Below are 19,411 nucleotides of genomic sequence, written 5' to 3'. Positions count from 1 at the left end.
CATTCCTGTGGTTTCAGAAGCCGTCCCAGAAGTTCATCACCCACGCAGGCCAGTTTTCTGAGCTCCAGCCCCAATTACTCTTGGGGTGAGAGTGGAGGACAGGTTAGCAGAACCCTTTTCACAAGAGTCTGGTTGTAAGCCAGAGACTATGAACCCGAGAGGCAATAGGGTAAGAGAATGATAAGTAGGAAAGGTGCTGGAAAGGGTCCCCAGGGCGTGAGATTGAACGGCTATGAGGTAAGGAGGAAGGATAGATAGTCAAAGGTGACTAGGATTTTAGCTTTTGGCGTCTGGGTAAATGCTGACACTCTTGGGGAAGACTGGCAGGGGATCTAGCAGTATTGTGCGCAGTTGAAGACCTGAATGTGGGGTGAAGGTGAAGCATTTAAATGGGAAGGTCAGTCTTCTTTTCCGTATAGTTTTCTCTGCCTGCTGAAGTGCCCACACGTTTCCCCACTTCCAGCCAGGGCCTGCACAGTAGCACCATCTCTGCTTGGACACAGAGAGAAGCAGACTGAAGGAAAATAGTTTCGCTTCTCCACTGGGGTATATCACTATCCCAACCCACAATGAGCCCTCAATAGAAAAGTTTTAGAGCACCTACATGGACTTCTAGGCTCCTGTAAGCATTTCTGAGGGTTTTTTTTTTTAAAGGCAGGCACCAGACAGACATATGTGATGCTTTCACTTTAGCTCCTACACTGGACAAAACATAAGCGACCTGAAAGCAGAGTTGGCTATCCGAGGGAGTTTTTCAAGGTCTCTTTCATAGATAAAACCTATGATTCTACTAGTCTAAGAGCTAAGTTTAGGAGCTTCAAAAAAATCGCTGAAGAATTCAACAACCTCTGGAAACTGAGTATCTGATTAACTTTTCTTTCTGGAATCAGGGCCTAACGAAGTTGTAGTTCACAGACTTGGCCACGGGGGGGCAGTATATACACACTCACCTTTTCTTAAACCTGTGTGGCTCGGTCGCGCACTTAGCTCCCACTGTCACCGCCCTAGCACAGACCCTGAGCAATTCACGCAGGTGTCTAACCTTCACACCACTAGCACTTCCTCACCTCCCTCCATGCACGGGGATACAGAAGGGCCATCCGCTTTCCAAAGCCATCTGACAACTTCCTTGCAGTGTGGTCAGTTAGTCACCTGTCTCTCCCACACATCCCCTGCTCTCTCCAGTTTACTCTGACTTGCTCTGTCTCCCCAAGCCCTCGCCAAGATCCTCCTAGACACCCACTTGGCCGCCTTCTGCATGCTATGCGGTCACCAGCGTTACTCCCAAGATTCCAAGTGAGTGCTGGGACCATGATGGATGGGTGAAAAAGGACAGTTGTGGCTATGAGCTCCCATCAGATGGTTTGTAGTTACCTTGTCGGGACAGGTGGGCCCCAGGCTCAGTGATGCTGATTTTCAGTAGACCTGGGGTCGTGCCCAGGTATCTGTGTTTTAAAAGCTACAAGTAGTCCACTGATATTACTTTGAGAAACGATGACTTTCTGACTTGGTGGCCAGATGTGTTAGTTAAGTCTCCATTTTCTTTGCAGAAAATGGGGAGAATTAAATAAAATCATGTAAACTGGGTGCTTCCTTAGCACAGTGGTTGGCATTTAGACATGCTCACCAAATACTGGCATTTCCTGCTGTTCCCCTGGGGCAGCTGCTCAGCTGGGCTTGGGGATGGAGGTCAGCATGTGTTCTGGGGGTCAGCACGTGTCATGGGGGTCAGCACGTGTCGTGGGGGTGGTTGTGTATTGCTGGGCTGTCACACGTGGCCGCACCACTGCAGGAGCTGCCATCCTCAGGGCTGACCTTTTGAAGAGCATCCTCTAGCTGTGCGGGGTCCCGGTCCTTCACAGGACACAGGATGAAGACGTTTGGGGCGGGGACCCTGGAGAGGAGCTTTAAGGATGTGGGGGACACTGAGCACACACTGACTTTTTGACCTTACACTAAATCCAGTTCACCTCTTTCTATTCAGGACAAAGTCTGGAACCTTGCTAGTGGCAGGGGAAAAGGTCTCTCAGTGCCCTTGGGTGACTGCCTTGGATCTCACTGCCCCCCTGGCCTGAGTTCTGCCAAGCCCCTGGTAACGTTCACCTGATGTCCGGTGTCCTGAAAAGGGGCTGGCACTTTCGGACATGGGGAAACAGGTGCTGAGAGTATGGGAGGCAGGTACAGTCTCTGGCTCTGCAATATGTCTGGAGGCTAGAGAGGAAACAGCAACCTCTAAGTGTGCCCTCCAAAAGTCTGCAGGTGGAGTGGGAGGAGGGAGGAGTGGTAGGGATTGGGGGGCAGGTGTCCCCAGAGGGCACATAGCAGGAGACGGCGTCTGAGGTGGGTGAGCACGTGCAGCTCAGGGAATGAAGGCGGCGTCTATTTCAGAGTTTATGGTAAGAGGCTTGAGCAGGCACACACTCAGCACCACAGACAACACACCCCACCCTTTAAGGAAGTGGGGAGGAGAGCAGTAGGGGTGTGGTTAACTAAGAGGAGGAGAGGGGAAAACACAAATCTCTTACTCAGCGGAGGCCTCCAGAGCCTCCGTGAGCCCCGTACCTGCCACAGCCCTGACGGACTCACCTGTACCTTCTCAGCCCCGTCTCACCTGGCCGCGCCAAGAGCCACCGCTGGAGCCGGCGCTTCCCTCCGCGTGAGTCCTGTGCCGCGATTCGGGCTGAGCACCAGCCAGAAGTTGGCTGGACAAGGTGGAAGGGGTGGAGGTGGGTTCTTTGGAAATGTGGGTACCTAGACGGGACTGAGTTCCTGGTAACGCAACCTGGGACCCAGCAGGCGGAGCTGCGGGTACGCTGTCCTCCGGGCTTGCTAATCTTCCGCAGGGGGAGAGGGAGTCTGTTTTGGAGTTCATTTGAGACTAAAAGGTGTTTCTCCCTCATTTTCGTCCTTAACGTACTTGGAGCGGGGAGTCTGGGGGCCGCGATGAGAAGGCACAGAAAGGTGATCTACCGCTACAGGTCAGATCAGAGAGCCTCGTGCAGGGCTTTTCAGAGCCCTGCCTTTGGGCAGCTCCCTGTGCCCCACTCTCGCCCCTCTCCCCAAGCCCTCAGACCCCCACCCTGGCCAGGCTCCCACGCGCACCTCACTGCACTTGCATCCACTTCTTACCCCCGAGAGAGCATCTTCCCAATCAAGCCCGCACTGGGAGCAAGCAGGAGTCTGCAAGGGGGAAGAGGCAGAGCTCTGGGGCATGTGTTTATGTGTGTGAGTGTTTTGTGGGGGCTAAAGTTAACCACTAGCCACCACGCTGCTTCTTTGTGAAACTACCTTCCGAATGCCGCTAAAGGGTTAAGTTCTGTGCTGCCTTCTCCTGTCAGGCTGTGCGTGGGCAAAGCCTTGGGTGGGTGAACAGGGAACATATGGGTGATGTTCTGAGCCCACCGAGCCCCACCACCTGCCCTAACCCTCCGCCATCTGACCCTGGCATCTCCCCACACCCCACACTTGGAGCTCAGTCCAATTAGATTCCTCTCAAAGGGTCAGGGGGACAAGGAGAGCAGAAGTTGGGACACGGCGGGGGCATTCACAGGAGGATTTGTAACTCAGAGGAGGAAGAGCTGAGCTTTCTGCTGACCTGTAGCAGGGCTTGAGCCGACAGGGGCAGTTGACTTGGCATGATCAGCTAGGGGACATGAGGAGGTCCTTCTGTGCTACAGCGTCTGTCCCCTCACCTGAGTCCTGGCCAAGAAATGCTGCTGTGGACCTAAACCCAGCCTTTCACAGCTCCTCTAGGGGAGGGAGAAGAGGAGGCAGAGATGAAAAAGTAAGTCAAGATGGAAGGGAGGAAGGAAGTAGTCGCATTTAAGAGACTAAGCTCTGGCAGGATGTCTGCCTGCCTGCATTCATTCATTCATTCGATAAGCATTTACTGACTTCCTACTTGAGGCCAGACTGGGTGGGGGGAGACAACAGTGTGTGTGACCCAGCCCCTGCTCCCTAGAGCAATGTGGTAGATGCTGGGGTCCTGGATAGGAAGGAGCACTAACCAACCCAGCGCTGGAGGATTGTGGGAGGAGAGGGTCAGGGGTGCACCCCAGGAAGGCTTCCTGGCAAAAGTGATGCTAAGTGGAGACCTGAAGGATCCACAGGAATTAGCTGGGGAGGGGAAAGGGGGGGAAGAGCAGGCACAGAGCACAGCAAGTGCTAAGACAGCTGGCCAGAAGCAGCATGACGCATCTGAGGAAACTGAAAGCAGCTCAGAGTGTTCAGCACATGGAGGGTTGCAGGGGCGAGGTGAAGCGGGAGAGGTAAGTGGAGACAGCTCCAGAACGGCCTGCTCAGGCTGCCATGGCAACTCAGCGTGGAGCAACACTTGGGACCTGGAGCCAGGCCTGAGACTTCCCAGCATGCCTCCCACTCTAGGGTGGGCTGCCAGATTTAGCAAATAAAAATACAGGATACTCAGATTTGAATTTCCAGTAAGCAATGAATATTTTTCAGCTATAAGTATGTCCCATGCAGTATTTGGGGATATACTTATATTTAGCAATCATTCACTGTTTATCTGAAACTCAAGTTGAACTGGGTGCCTGGTATTTTATCAGGCGGCTCTTCTCTAGAAGAAAGCTGAGGGCCGCTGTGATGGGGTGAGAAGGGTGGGTAGCGCCCAGGGGCCAGAAGAAGAGTTTCAGGACAGATTCACCTTGTAATCAGTTTTCCTGGATTCCAGGCTGGGACTTGTCCACTGACTGACAATGTTATTTCTTAAAAACACAAACAAACAAAAAATAATATTAATTCCTTGCTCAGCTCGTTTATCTCCACAGCCGAAGGAGGATGGTACCCTCAGAAAGAAATTGGGCTTTGGGTTGGACCTGGGCTCAAATCCCAGCCTGGCCACTTGCCTACTGTGAGGCCTCACAGAAGCCACTGAGCTTCTCTGAGCCCAGAATCTTGTCTCTGAAATGAGGACAAGAATCTCTGTTGGGTTTGCTGGGAGGATCGGTGATAATGTATGTGGATTGCCTAGTAAGTACAAAAGAAAAAGTCGTGATATTAATTTCTGTAACACCTCAAGGCCACCAAAGTAGCAACCATGAAGTGCTCAGGGCTCATGTATTTCCATTTCCATTTATGGAGCACTCAGAGGCCCCAGGGGGAATAGTGGTGGGGAGTCTTGCTTCTAGTGAGAGAGCAGGTGAGCTCCTGTGCAGACAGGGAGAGTTGGAATCATTTCTTCAGGTTTGCTATTCCCTTCCCATAGGACTGGCTTCCTGGGGAGGAGATATCCAGCCCTCCTGCTGGAGGGCAGTGGGGGGGGGGGGAGGGAGTAGCTCAAAGTAGAATTAACTGAAAGGAAATGTGAATGAATGAATTGAAAGAGAGAACCCACGTAAAACACCTAGGACAGTACCTGACACAGACGAATGCACCTTAAAATTTGTCTGGCATTATTCCATTTGTATAATGAGTGCCTTATTAGGTAAATAAAGCTCAGGGGTAGGTAGATGAAGTAGGGGTGCCTTGGGAACAATGGTTGGACTTTAGTTGGGGGCATTTCTAAAAGCACAGTAGGGGCTTCCTAAAAGGGAACCAGAAGGGAGTTAAGAATTGGTAAGAGAAAGAGGAAATGGAAAGTGTGTTTCTCTTGTGGGAACTGCTGGCTTAGAAATGGTCCCTCTTTCCAGTGGCTAAATCTTCCCACCCCCTTGCCCAGGGATAAGCCCTTTGTCACCCGTTCTTTAGAGCGGCATTTGCCAAATGATGTTCAGAGAAGCTCTGTGCCATGAGGTAGTTCCAGGTGCTCCACTGGTGAAACGTTCGGATGCGCCCTCTTGGAGATTTGTCGTCCGTGTTGGCACCGTCAAGGTCATGGCAAGTCCTCCAGAAAAGATGCCTGTATCACTAGGCTCACTAGCGTTCCCTAAATCTGACTGTACAGCCCGTGCGGGGGCATGAGGGGGACACCTGGTACTGTACTAAAGACAATAGTGCTCCCCACCCAGTGAGTATGGGTGCAGTTCTGGGACCAAGCCAGTCTTTCAGGGGTCATCACTCATCCCATCCTTCTAGCCAGGATGGACCTAGACTTGGCAGTGTCCAACTTATAGAAGATCCCGAGAGACTGAGCGCTTGAGTGCCAGGGTCCCAGCCTCTCCCACGGACCCAGACTCCTCCCCCGTCAGCCTTAATCTTTCTGCTGCAACGTACACGCCTTCCCATTGGTTAGAAGACCTGGGAAAAGTGTGTTCCTTAGCCTGTAGCCCTCTCTGGGGGTGGCAGTCACTCCGTGTGTCCTGAATTCTGCTGAGACAAGAACGATCGATTGGGAGGTAGGGGAAGAGAAAGGGCATACCTGGGGTGGACCCCAAGTCATAGGCCTCCTGCCCCCAGTGTCCCCCTTTGTCAGCCCAGGAGTTGTGGGCTGACAAAGGGTGCTCTGAGGTGGCCGCACGGGGTTGTCTGGAGCACAGTCACACACCTGCTGGTCCGCGCGGGGCTGAAAGGATGGGAATGAAGAGGAGTTCTTGTTGGCCTGGTGATCGGGAGTTTCCCTCAGACTCTGCCTCAGGTCTGCGGTAGAGGGGGAGAGCGAGGACAGCGTGGCATCTCTGTAGCAGGAACATGGCTGGTGGTCCGGTGGTCGAGTCATCTGGGTCCTGGCTCCAGCTCTGCACTCAGTGTGTGACGTTAGGCAAGTTGCTGAGCCCTGTCTTCCTCACCTGTAAGGTGGAGATGGTAACAGGGCTTCGTGTGAGGGTGGAGTGGGATTGTGTACCAGGAGTCAAACTCAAAATATCAGCAGCCTCGAAAGCATGGGCAGGCATCTCACAGAACCGACATGAGCCATGGCCCTGAGTGGGATCAGCGAGACCCCCCGGGGTCGGGCACCTGGGGGCGGAGGAGTCAGGCAGCCCGGAGGCTGGGGTGGCAGACAGTTACCACCCCCTATGGACTATTTCAGGATTTGAGCCTCCTAGATGGCCACATGCACCAGCTTAAAAATAGCCTTGTCTACACCTAAAACATCCAGTCCTTCACCAGGCAGCACACAGTAGGCCTTCGCTCTGGGTTTTTGTTTTTTTTTTTTTGAGTTCATCCTGTTTTTAACTTATGGTCAGTCTGACCTGATGGGGAAACACTCTCTTTCCCCGCTGGGGAAAGAGGCCATTTGCTGCGGGGCAGGCATCCTGTGAGTGCCAACTCGTGGACACGCATCGCTCGGACAACAGTACTTGTTTCTTGCTCCCCTTCCCTGCCCCTCAGTTCACTGTGTTTGATGAACACCCAGGCCTACTCGGCTCTTCAACCAGCAAAGAGACTTCTCCGACTGCCCATCAGACATGGGAGTCCAAATGGCCCTGTAAGGCCCTGAGAGAGCCGACGGGCAGGAAAAAATGGTGGCTTCCCTCTCCAGGGTTCTCGGCAGAGCTGAGCTGTGTGAGGGGGTGGCGCTGGGGGGAGGGGGCAGGGTTTTGAGTCACTCTGCTGTTTCTCAAGGCATAAATTATTACTCACGATGACAGTTTGATTAAGAGAGCGTACTGGAAACTGCATGTTCCCCTGCACTTTTTACCTAGACTCATGGTTGGAGAGCTGGGATTGCAGGATTTAATCTTCGAGGCCCCCCCCAGGGATGCTATGAGCAGGCTGCAGGAAGGGACGGCCTTCTGGTTTCCCGGGTCTCCCCCAGCTCGTACCTTCTCCCGGCACTAAGGCTCCCCCCGCTCTTATGAGGCAGCCAGTCAACATGATTGGGACTAAGACCAGCGACGGCCACTACCCACGGAAGGGTGCGCCTTCTGCTTTTCTGTCTTAGCTACAGTTCACTAACATTTTCCTCCTCTCCAATCCCCTGCTTCCCTTTTATGTTCTGAAATCCACCTAGACAGAATCTGGCAACATCCCTCACTGGAGAGGGGACTCAGAGGGATGCACCTCGCCCAGGATTTAGAACCTGGGCCGGCTTTAGTTCTTGTCTTATGGACTAGTCTCCCTTTCAGTGGGGGCAGTTCTTCCAACAACTCTTGAGGGTGGGCACCAGGACCGCTTCTTCCAGCCCCTTCTTTCCCTGAGGGTCCTGCGTCTGACTCTCGGACTCTCCCAGCTGTTGTGATCCCACTGTGTCACAGGTGGGCCCCCAAGCTCCTTGAAGACCTGCTAGGAATTCTGCCCTGAGGTTGGGCTTTGCTCTTCTGGGGGTTCCCTTTGCCAGCCGATCCCTCCTCTGGTCCCGGCCACTAGAAATATCATATCTTTTCCTGGTTTCTAAATTAATGCAGTTTGTCCCTTCCTAACCTCAAGCGTGTCTCTTTGTTCTCCAGGAGCATTTGGAGCCAGGGTCTGGCTGCTCTCACTTCCGCTCAGGTTAACACTCTCCCCACCCCCAGTTCCTGCTCCAGGCAGGTTACAGATGACTGGATCCACAGGCACAGCTGGAAGAGCTCCTACCAGCATCCAGTTAGGGTCCTGGTCCCCAGCCCCCAGTGCAAGGCAGGCAGCCGGGGTGGGAAGGCGATCTGGAGTCAGGAGATAGGCCCCTAGGTTGGGGTCTGCCCCTTGCTGGCTGGGTGCCTTTGGGTGAGTCCTTCACTCTTCCAGGCCTCACTTGTCTCACTTGAAAATGAAGAAATGGTGCGGCATCCCTCCAAGGGGCACTGATTGACATTTTTGACTCTGCGAAAGTGCCCTGTAAACTCCTGCCAGGCACTCTCCCTGGAAAGATAAGGAGTTTGGGGTCAGAAAGAGGTGGGTCTCAGTCTTCACTCTGTCACTTTCCACCCCTGTGGCATTGCCAAGTCGCATAATCCCTCTGAGCCTTCGTTTTCCTATTTGTAGCTTGTGCTGGGCATTTGTTTAGTATTTCTTCACCTCTTCACCCCCGTCATGCTCAGGGCATGTTCTTATTTCCCCACGTTTGAGGGACTGTATCTGTCCTCAGTGAGTTTACAGTCTGGTAGGGGAGGTAAGACGTAAAGATAAATAGCTGTTAGACAAGGTGGAGACTTATGGTGACATAAAAGAGGTACCGATAAAGTGCAATGAGGTTAGAGGATGGAGAGATTACTTCTGTCGGCATAATCTAGGAGTGCTTCCTGGAGGAAGTGACATTTGGAAAAGCTTTGGAAGGATGGGTAGGGTATGGCCATAGAAATTTGGGATGGTGGTTGTGTCAAAGAAGAGTGTAAATAAAAGCAGGTGAGTGGGAAGTCATCATTCCGTGACTCATTTTGGGTGGAGCCAAGGGTACTGAAGGAGAATGAAGATAAGGTATAAGGGCAGAAAGTAAGATAAAGCTTGACCATGGCAGCTGAAGAGTTTTGACATTATTCTGAAGGCCGTAGGGAGCTGTTGAACTTCACTCTGAAGGCTTCAGGGAGCAGTTGAGATACTGTCTTGGGTGAAGGAACCTTGATCGGATTTGGGCAGCAGTGTGTAAAGTAGATCAGAGCGAAGAAAGCTTGCAAGAGGAGCAGGTAGGCGATTATAATAAATAGTTTAGGTCTTACTTAGGAGGCTGGATAAATTGTGTAATTCAGGATGCTTTGGGGGTCCTGGAGAGGATCTGCAGGTCACTTGGAGCTTCTACATTCTCTGAGTTGAAATTGGTCCTTAGATAAATGTAAAAGACCTAGGGTTTATGGGAGCATCGCATTGTTTAGGCTACACATGTAATTTGCCATTCTCCTTAATTTCCTTTCGTGCTCTTGATTCACAGGTAAGTCCTTTCCCCCAGACCTCGTCTTGGCTGGGTATACATGAGCTGTCAGCCTGTCTAGAGGGCTAATGGCCGCACCTGCATGGCGGTCTCCTCTAGAATTGAGGAGGAACACGCACTTCGATCTGCCCCCATCCACCCTCATCGGTTCAGAGGACTCCTGGGCTCCACCTCTAGACTGACCCCCCTCCCTTCTTCAGCTCTCCACTTGCAAAAGGCTGCAAGACAGTGCCACTGAAGGAACCCATCTGCAATGCAACATGTCTGGAACTAATTCATCATCTTCTCACACCAAACCATCTTTCCCTTCTGGTGTCCTTCCTTTTGTTCATGCCTTTGTCGTTCTTCTTGGTACAGTATTTTTCAGACTATAAGATGCTGTCCCCCCAAATTTGGGAGGAAAAGGGGTGTGTATCTTATAGTCTGAATGTAGCTTACCTGGCTCGCTGTGGGGTGGGGTGGGGGGGCGGTGGTGGCGCGGGGTCACAGGAGCAGGACCACATTTTTTGCTTCAAAATTTTTTTTTCCTATTTTCCTCCTCTAAAACTTGGGTGCGTCTTATGGTCTGGTGTGTCATATAGTCCGAAAAATATGGTACTTGGGTCAAAAACAAAGAGTTATCTTCCCTTTCTCTTCTTCTCTGCTTTTCTGCACTCATATTGTCCCCCTCACTAATGGGTCCTACAGATTCTACATGCCTCTCATTCCTTCCTTCCCTTTTCCCTGGCCGGCCCTGCTGTAGCCAAGCCTGTTACCTAATATCACCCAACATTACCCAAGAGCCTCTCCCCTTCCTAGCTCTAGCTCCCACGGTGCCTCTGGGCAAACCCAGGCCCCTTAAGTTTACTTCCCCAGGGCCCTCCATAATGTGACCTTGTCTACCTGGCTCACCTAATTTCTCCCCATACTTTTCCCATCTGCTCACTGGTCCTCATCAAACCTTTACTCAAGTCCCGTTTCCTGCCCCCCCAGCCTGATGCCCTTGGCTCAGCTCCCGACCTGGGAAACCTCCTGCAGTCTCCGGGCTTGGGCTTGGGCTTGGGGGTGTGAAATTCCTCAGGGCAGGGAGGTGCTTTTCCCTTGACTTTCCTTCCAAACTCCCTCAAATTCCAAGAATAGGAGGTCCATTTCCCTCCTTGCGCACTTACTCATGCCTGGTTCACTTGCGCCAGATGGGTCCTCCTCATTGCCTGTCCTGGGTGACACGACAGCCGGTCGACCAGCACAGGGACCACATTCTCCCTTGAGATCAGGACGCATTCCCTGCCTCTCCGGAGCGTGGAGGGTTCCTAGAGCCCGGAGAGGGAGTCAGGGTGCAGAGCAGGAGCTTGATGGTCCCTCTGCTACACTCCTCTGTGTCTCTAACCCGTCACATCCTTGCCTTTCCCTTTTCCCTCATCCTCCAGCTTACTGAGCCCATCTAGGCCAGGCTAAATGACAAAGAAAAGCGTAGGAAAAAAGACAGGGTGCCTTTGTAGAGGGTGAACTCGCTGTAGGGGTCCCAGAGAGAGATCAGCCAGGCGGGAGCTGGCCGGTTTAGTAAACTGGACTTTGACCTTCGCAGCGCAGGCACAGCGCTTGCCGTGGGAATTGTAAGTGGAGCTTTCTGGGTTTCGCGTTCCGGAGATCTGAAAATACTTAGTCCACTTTGACACCTTTATCTCCAGAGGGTGGTCCTCTGTTGTCCCCAGAGTGCCTCTTTGTTTGCTTCTCTGTGCAGACAAATCCTTCCCACACCTGTTGGACAAACACTTAGCCACCCACCTGTGTTCACTTTCAGAAAAAGGTGTGAGGGACAGAGAGGGTGCTGCTCTGTTACGGAGTCCTGGGGAGCCCTGGGTGTGGTCGCTGGTGGCTCTGTCACTGTCCCACCACATGACCTTTGTTGAGTCACCTGGGTAAGCCTGGTCAAGCCTCAGGGTTTTCATTTGCACATACAGCAAGGGGGAGGGGAGATGGATTTGTTAACAAGCGGAGAATTTTCTTCCAAAAGGATGTTAGGAGAAAGCCCAGTATATAGGATTACAGAAGGCCCTCCCAGGGCCGGTGTGGGGAGGGCTGGTGCCTGCCGGACACTGGACCCATTTCTGCGGTGGTCCCTGGGCCCTGATCATCTTGGCTCTTTTTCAGGCCTCCAGGCCTTGAGGTCCTCATTGCTCATGAGCGACAAGGGCTGGATGGTGGGTCTGGATTCAAGTGGGTTCAGCAAAGAATGATCTCAGGGAAGGAATCCACCTGGGCCACGGCAGGTGCATGTGCTGGGGCCAGGGGCAGTGCATACATGCACACCCGGAGAAAAGACGCACAGTGTTCACCTTGGAGCCAGTACACGTGTTTCTGGGAGGGAAGTCCAGGGCTTTCTCTGAGCACCAGGCCACTTCGGCTGCCCAGACATGGAGAACAATGCACGAGGCTTTACCATCATTTGTACAAACTTTTCATAGTAGTTGCCTCAAGCTCAAGTCTCATTTTAATTAGGATGCACTGGCTTAAGCTCCATTGAGGCCAGAACCCTCTCTGTACTGGGGTCAAGGTCAGGACTCCAGGACGCAGCCGGGTTTGATGAGCACAATGTGGGCTTCCCGGAAGGAGGGTTGTTGAAAACAGTGACTGTGAATGTTTCAGGGTGATATTTAGTACATCGTTTTGGTGATACATGGTTTGAATCACAGACTATATAAAATAATACATAAAATTAAAAAATACGGCTTTTCCCCAACCCTCCCTGTGGGTACAACGTCCAGACGCCTCTCTCACGCCTTTGACTTCACTGCTCCTCCTCCCAGAGCCTCTTTGAACCAGCTGTCTGTGTTCCGACCCATGTCCTTGTCCCGAAGGAGAGCTGGCCATTTCTCATTAGGCCAGAGGGTGCTCGTTTATTTAATTAATTAATTTATTTATGTGTAGTTAGCATACAATCTTATATTGATTATGTTAGTTTCAGGTGTACAATATAGTGATTTAGCATTTTTATACCTTACAATATGATCACCCCACTAATGGTTTTTTAAAAGAAAATAATGGCTTCTTTTTGGAGATCTAATTCACATACCATAAAATTCTTCCTTAAAAAATGTACAGTTTAGTGAATTCACAGAGTTGCGCAAGAATCACCGCTGTGTCTTTGAAGAACATTTCATCACCCCCAAAAGAACCCATTAGCGGTCACTCCTTATTCTCCCCTCCCCTCCGTTCCTGGCAACCACTGATCTACTTTAAATATGATTTGCCTATTCTGGACATTTCATATTAATGGAATTGTGCAACATTGTGACTTTTGTGACTAGTTTCTTTCACTTTGCATAATGTTTTCAAGGTTCATTCATGCTGTAAGCCGTATCAGTCTATTCCTTTTTTTATTGCCAAATAATATTCCGTTGTGTGGATATGTAACATTTTGTTTAACCGTTTATTTGTTGATGAAGATTTGAGTTGTTGCTACTTTTTGACCACTATAAATCATGTTGCTATGAGCACTCGTGTACAGGTTTTGGTGTGGACATAGGTTTTCATTTCTCTTAGTTTTACACCTTGGAGGAGAATTGCTGGGCTGTGTGATAACTGTGTTTAACATTCTGAGTGATTGCTGAACTGCTTTCCACAGCTGCCGCACCATTTTACATTCCCATTATCAAATGTGGAGGCTTTCCCCCCAATTTCTCCCCATTCTTACTGACGCTTTGTCACTGTCTGTAATTTTGATCACAGCCATTCTCGTGGGCATGGAGTGGTAGCTCACTGTGGTTTTAACTTGCCTTTCCCTTATGACTAATGACACTGAGCATCTTTTCATGTACTTACTGGCCATTTGTATGTCTGCTTTGGAGAAACGTCGAATCAGATCCTTTAGAAGGTGTTTCTTTTAGATATCCACAATAGACCACTTAGTATATTGCTTTTAAATGATCTTTTAAATGTTTGTTTACAACGAAATTCAGTACTCGTAGTTGTGAGGCCAGACCCCCAAGAAAAGTTACTAAACCTGCACTAAAGTACCATGCTTAAAAAACCCAGCAGCTCCACCCAGTGACTTTGTCAGCATCCAAGGCTTGCATTGACTGAACGGGAGTCAGGTTAATTAATATTTTTCCCCAAACAGTGTATTTTTGTTCAAAACAGAGAAATTGAGAAAGAATTCTGTCAAGGGCTAGAATATAAACTTCCTCTGTTCTGACGGATAATTTGGGGGAGGGGGAGAGCTTTACCTTATATTTCAACATGTACACTACTTAAACGTGAGTGGTGGATGGACAGATGGACAAATGACTTTAGGTGTGAATGAATGAAGGAAAGAAGGAAGGAATGCAAGCCGGTAAGCCAGTCGGCCAAGCAGCCACCCTGATCTGACTCTCTGCATTCCCTCTTAATTCCCACCCAGAAAACCAGCGTTGGTCTTTGTCTTATACTCTACAGAATCATATTTAAAATTGTGTAGGAAACAGGTTTGCAGTCACAAGTTAGAAACAAAACACCATATTTTCTGTTGTCTGGAATATCTTTATCATCTTCTTTTGAAATGGGAGAGCCTGAGTCGGCCCAGTTTCCTGGAGGTGACCGAGACACCCGAAGACCGAGTGACGTGGCTGTAGGATTTGACTGGGGGCCTCGCTGCTGGAGCAGAACCTTTAGGGCTGTGACGTGCTGCCAGGATTCTCTTGGGGTTTGCCTTGTTCACGCCCCGAGCCCACTGCTGCCCTTGCGCCAGCGTGAGGACTTCGGGGTTGCTGGTGCCTCATTTAAGGGTCTTTGCCTTCTCCCTTCTCTGTGGTGGGATAGTCACACCCTTTTCCAAACCACGCTTACTAGGGATTCACCAGCGAATTCCACACACTGCCCCATCCAGTCTTCCCCTTTGGTCTTCTGTTGAGAAGACACATGCGAACTGGAGAATAGGACTCTGGATTCTGGGGTAGAGTGAGGAAAGAAGAGAGAAAGAATAGCAGGTAAAGGGACAAAAATGGAAACTGTGGCCAGACATATGAAGAAGTGACAGAGACATGGGCTAAAGCTGTAGAGGTGGCTTTTAAAGGCACAAACTCTGGAGGGGGAATAAGTGACAGTTGATTGCTCTCTGGAGGGACCTTCGTGGCAGCCACAAGCTCCTGCCTGTGTGTTTACTCTGCAGTGTGTGTGGCTGGAGTTGAGGTCAGGGAGCGGGGGACAGGGGAAGGACATGGGGCCATGGCCTGGACTCCTTCCTTTACAATGGTGGTCTGTACAGAATGTCAGGGGTTCAGGTCTGAGTGTGTCAGGCGAGCATCTGGGTCCATCCCATAGGCTTTTAGTCCATTCCTGGATGGGACCCCAGGGACGGTGACAGCTAGCCTTTCCTTCTGTGCCATGGCAGGACCGAGGCTAAACTGTCCCCCAGTTGGTTTTTAAACCTCTGCCAGGACGGAGAGTTTCTCGTCTTCCTCCTTGCAGTCCTGCTTCTTGTTTTGAGGGTGTGGGCTCAGTGGCTCTGACGTGGTGAATCTGAGACCCACTCAGCTCCCCATTTCTCAGCACCTACCATGGGCCAGGTGTTGTGCTAGGCTCGGGGATACAAATGTGAATGAGAGACCGTCCTCAAAGTCCTGAGCAGTGCGACGGGTCCAGTGGAACCAGCTGTGTTGTGAGAGGGTGGGCAAATACCTCGGCACGGGAGGCTCAAAGGGCTTGACAAACGAGTGCTTCCAGGAAGGGTTTTGAAGGATGGATGGGGTGCACCAGGCAGAAAAAGGGCAGGAGATGCTCTCCCAGGTAGAGAGCACAGTGTGTTTAAAGATAAGAAGGCACCGAATAGCATGGCCTGTTTGGGAAACTGTGAACCGCTCCGGGAAGCTGAATCCAGCAGGACCGAGGAATCGCCCTTTGTCGCGGTCTCTTGGTGTTGGACATTATTCTCTAACAACAGGACGCTGTAGGACATATAAGATAATCATATCCTTAGGCTATATTGCTCTGGGAGTTTTTAACCAGGGTAGAGAGTCAGATTTTTATTTTGGAAAAGAGGACTCTGGCCCCGGGTCAGAGCAGCTCTGGTGCCAAACACAGAGAAGGCTCTGGATTGGAGACCCTGAGACAGGCATTTCTGGGGCTTGGACAAAGGCTGCCATGCCTGTGGCCTGGAGTGCTGCTGTCGGCTTGGGTGTCTCAGCTACCCACACTGCTGGCTGGCCAGAGAGGGTGGTGGCAAGGGTTGGCCCACAGGGCTGGCTCGGAGGAGGAACCCACTTCCTGCCTTCTTCCCCTTCGCATCTGTGTGCAGAGGGGAGTGGGGCAGAGAGAACAGGGCCAGGCTTGTCCGGATGAGCCTGAATCCAGTGGGAAAGTGCCCTCTGGTGAGAAGGTGCTTCCTCTACAGGAATCGGGAATCTATGAAGAAGTCACCTACCTGGAGAGCGAGGGGGTGGACAGGTATCTAATTTTTGCCCAACAGTAGGAGTAGGGTGTTCCACTGGAGGTATGGAGCAGACGGGATACTCAGGACTGGGAGCCTCTGGTGGAGGGAAAGGGACTGGGCATGGGACAGAAGCTCCCGTGCCACCTTCCGGCACTTCTTCTGCCAGAGCTCTTGGCTGTGCCAGCTGTTTAGGCCAGGCACATGCTGCCTGGAGATAAAATTATTTTTCACAAGTACATGCCTTGCTAAGCAGAGCGGGGGAAGGCAAGGACCATGTCTGGTGTCCCTTTGCCTCCCAGTCATTTTCTAGCAAATGTCAGGATGTGAACGTTGCACTCGGCCAACGTTAGCTGGGATCTGAGGAGGTTTTAGGGAGACGAGCTGAGGAAGAAGTGTAATTTAGAGCGGGTCTCCAACACCTGTGGAAGTGAGCGTGTCAGAGGGACTTACATGAAAACGAGACGCACACAGATTCACCAGCTGCTAAAAAAGACCTGGCAGCAGGGGCTTCCTGGTCCCAGGGTGAGCGTACTCAGGAGACATCTGAGTGGGAGCAGCCTGGGCCCTCCAGTGTAGCATGGAGTGGAGCTTCTTGAAGGTCAGTCCCTGGGATAGCACAGACTGCTGACTCCAACTCCAGACTCACCACTGCATTTTGTCTGGGTGGGGGCCCGAGAACCTGCGTTTCCCACAGTCTTGCAGGTGAGGCGAATTCTGCTGGCCTGGGAGCCACACGTTGCGAACCATCAGTGCGGAGCCAGTTCTGTCACTCAGGGGCTAGTGCTTAGAACACCCCCAACACCCCCCCTCTGCAGTCAGGCCCAGGCAACCATTTCTTCCTTTTTTGGTTTTGCTTTTCTTTCTTTTTTAAAGATTTTATTTATTTATTTTTAGAGAGAGGGTTAGGAAGGGAGAAAGAGAGAAAGAGGGAGAGAAACATCAATGTGTGAGAGATACATCAATTGGTTGCCTCTCGCACACCCCCATCTGGGGAACTGGCCAGCAACCCAGGCATGTGCCCTGACTGGGAATCGAACCGGTGACCTTTCAGTTCTCAGGCAGCACTCCATCCACCGAGCCACACCAGCCATGGGTGCTTTCTTTTGTTCCTAACACTCCAAACATGATTTTGATGCCCACCATTCCCTAGCACCCACCCTGGCTCCATGGACTCTGCCATTGAGCCCCACCTTTCATCTGCCCAAGGCTGCCTGAGGGCTTGGTGGACTTCCTGGCTCTGGCCTTGGTCCATGCTCTTCTCCCCGTCAGGAATGCCTCTCCTGGGCTAAATTCCACCTCTCAGACCCCTCTAGGCCTTTGCCCTCATGCCAACTTGGAGTGCCCTTCTGCCACCATGCCCTCAGTCTGGCTTCCTTCCCATCCTCTCTGTTCCTTCAATGCTCTTCCTGACTCTGACGGGACTTTCCCTCTGCCTTATTTTGTTGCTGATTATATGTGTGCCTCTGTCTTAGTTGGTGTGGGCTGTCATAACAAAATACCATCGAGCACGTGGCTTAAACAACAGACATTTATTTCTCACAGTTTGGCAGCTGGAAGTCAGACCAGGGTGCAGCATGGTCAGTCTCTGGTGTAGGCTGTTTTCATGGCCCCAGGCCTCGGCCTTCTTGCCGTGTCTTCTCCTGGCCTTTCCTCGGTGTGTGCGCACCAAGTCAAGAGAGAGAGAGGGTGGGGGGGAGAGAATGCTCTGGTCATTCTCCCTTTTCTTACAGGGATACTAAATCTGCTGGGTCAGGGCTCATACCACCTCCAGGTACAGTCACAGAGGTTAGGGCTTCCGCATTTGTATCTTGGAGGGACAAAAACACTCAGTCCAGAACGCTGTCTCTCCCAATTAGACTGTAACTCTTGGCGGTCACCATCATGGCGCCCGTGTCTGCCCTCAGTGGCTATGGTGGGAGTTGGTCCATCAGTGTCTGCTTAATCACTGAGAAGTTTTGAAAAACAGATCAAAACAAGCCAAGGCCTGTTTGTTTACTTTGGCCCTTACTGGCCCCTAGGTCTCCAAATGTATCCACAAAGGCCAAGGAGATGGAGAAGAAGGTGCTGGCTGCGCCCCGTCCATGAGGTGGTGTGGCTGTGTGCCAGAGCTGTCAGTGGGCCCATCAGCCTTGAAAATACTGTGATTACTAATCTGTATCAGTCAGGGAACTACCACCCCCAGATCTGTATTAAGAATGTTTTCCTCAGGCAAAAAAAAAAAAAAAAGCGCTGCCTTTGGCATCCAAGTCCGCCTCGGGAATCTCATTTTATGACGGATCCTTCTCTTTTTTTGCTCCTTCCTGCACTTCCCCCAGATCTGCACCTTCCGATTCTCCGTCTCCAGATAGCCGAGCCCTTGTTCTGCTTTCTTCAATACTTGAATAACTTCCAAACATGGTTCCTTTCCTGAAGACTGTATTTTAGTTCTTACTGTTTTGCCTTGTTCCTCTCCAATGAAACCTCTGAGGTTCCCCAGGCTCATGGTATCCCCTGGCCTGAGGACCCACACGAGTCCTAGAAGCCCAAGAGGCCCAGATACATTTTTGGGAACTACTGCCCTTTGCTGTCTATTTACAATGGTTTGATGACAAGCCCCGGGGAGACTCCCAGAATGTGCCTTGAACTGGTCATAGCTTATTTCTCCTCCAGCCTCTACCGTATTCATGAGCCTTGTTCCCTGCCTTCTGGCCTTTCCCTATTTTTTCTTTTTTTCCTATTTCTCTGAGTCTCCTGGATAAAGGAAAAAGAATGGAAACATGCCCTATGTTTGGAAAAAAGGTTCCTAGACTCAGTTCTCAACCCCATCTTTCACTCTTTAGGCAAACGGCAAGCTCCTCAGCTTACTTCTTTGTGTGCCATCCCACCACTCCATACCTGCCCTCCCCTCCCCCTCCCCTCCCAGCACACACTTGAGCCCGATATCATCGCTCCTTTAAATATGGAGCAGTCCAGTCTCCCAGTGGAGTCAAGGGAACATCCGCCTTCACACAAACAACTCTCAATCCATCAGCAGGCAGTGTTCATAATGGTTAGGAGCAAGCCCTCACACTCAAGGTGTGGCTCCTCACTTCCTGGAGATGTGGCTTCAAATGCATTCTTAACCCCTCCAATCCTCAGCTTTCCTGCAGCCTAATGGTGATAACGGTAGTGCTTTCCTTAAAGAGATAGTGCAAAGATTAAGAAGAGGTAATATATTTACATGCATAAAGCACTTAGCATTGGTGCATGGCACATAAGTACTCAATACGTTGAACAATTATTTTAATCAATGGTACTTGCTATTAGAACACAGTAACTGAGATGTCACCTGTGTCCCCCCCCCCACCCATCTATCACACTTGGTGGAC

General features: G+C 51.1%; 1 protein-coding gene across 4 annotated transcripts in view; it reads left to right on the top strand.

Moving 5' to 3' along the window:
- The first annotated feature begins 2,478 nt into the window (after window positions 1-2,478).
- Window positions 2,479-19,411, top strand: part of PTK2B (protein tyrosine kinase 2 beta) — a 114,558-nt gene continuing 97,625 nt past the window's right edge. For 3 of the 4 annotated variants that reach the window (XM_045202413.2, XM_024568880.3, XM_053910709.1), the window contains exon 1: window positions 2,479-2,656. The gene's annotated coding sequence lies outside the window, so the exon portion shown is untranslated. Of the gene's footprint in view, window positions 2,727-19,411 lie in introns of all 4 variants that reach the window. The other variant, XM_045202410.2, reaches the window with a different exon arrangement.

This window comes from Desmodus rotundus, chromosome 9 (assembly GCF_022682495.2).
Source record: "Desmodus rotundus isolate HL8 chromosome 9, HLdesRot8A.1, whole genome shotgun sequence".
Classification (NCBI taxonomy): domain Eukaryota; kingdom Metazoa; phylum Chordata; class Mammalia; order Chiroptera; family Phyllostomidae; genus Desmodus; species Desmodus rotundus.
This window is presented reverse-complemented; position numbering and strand designations above follow the sequence as displayed.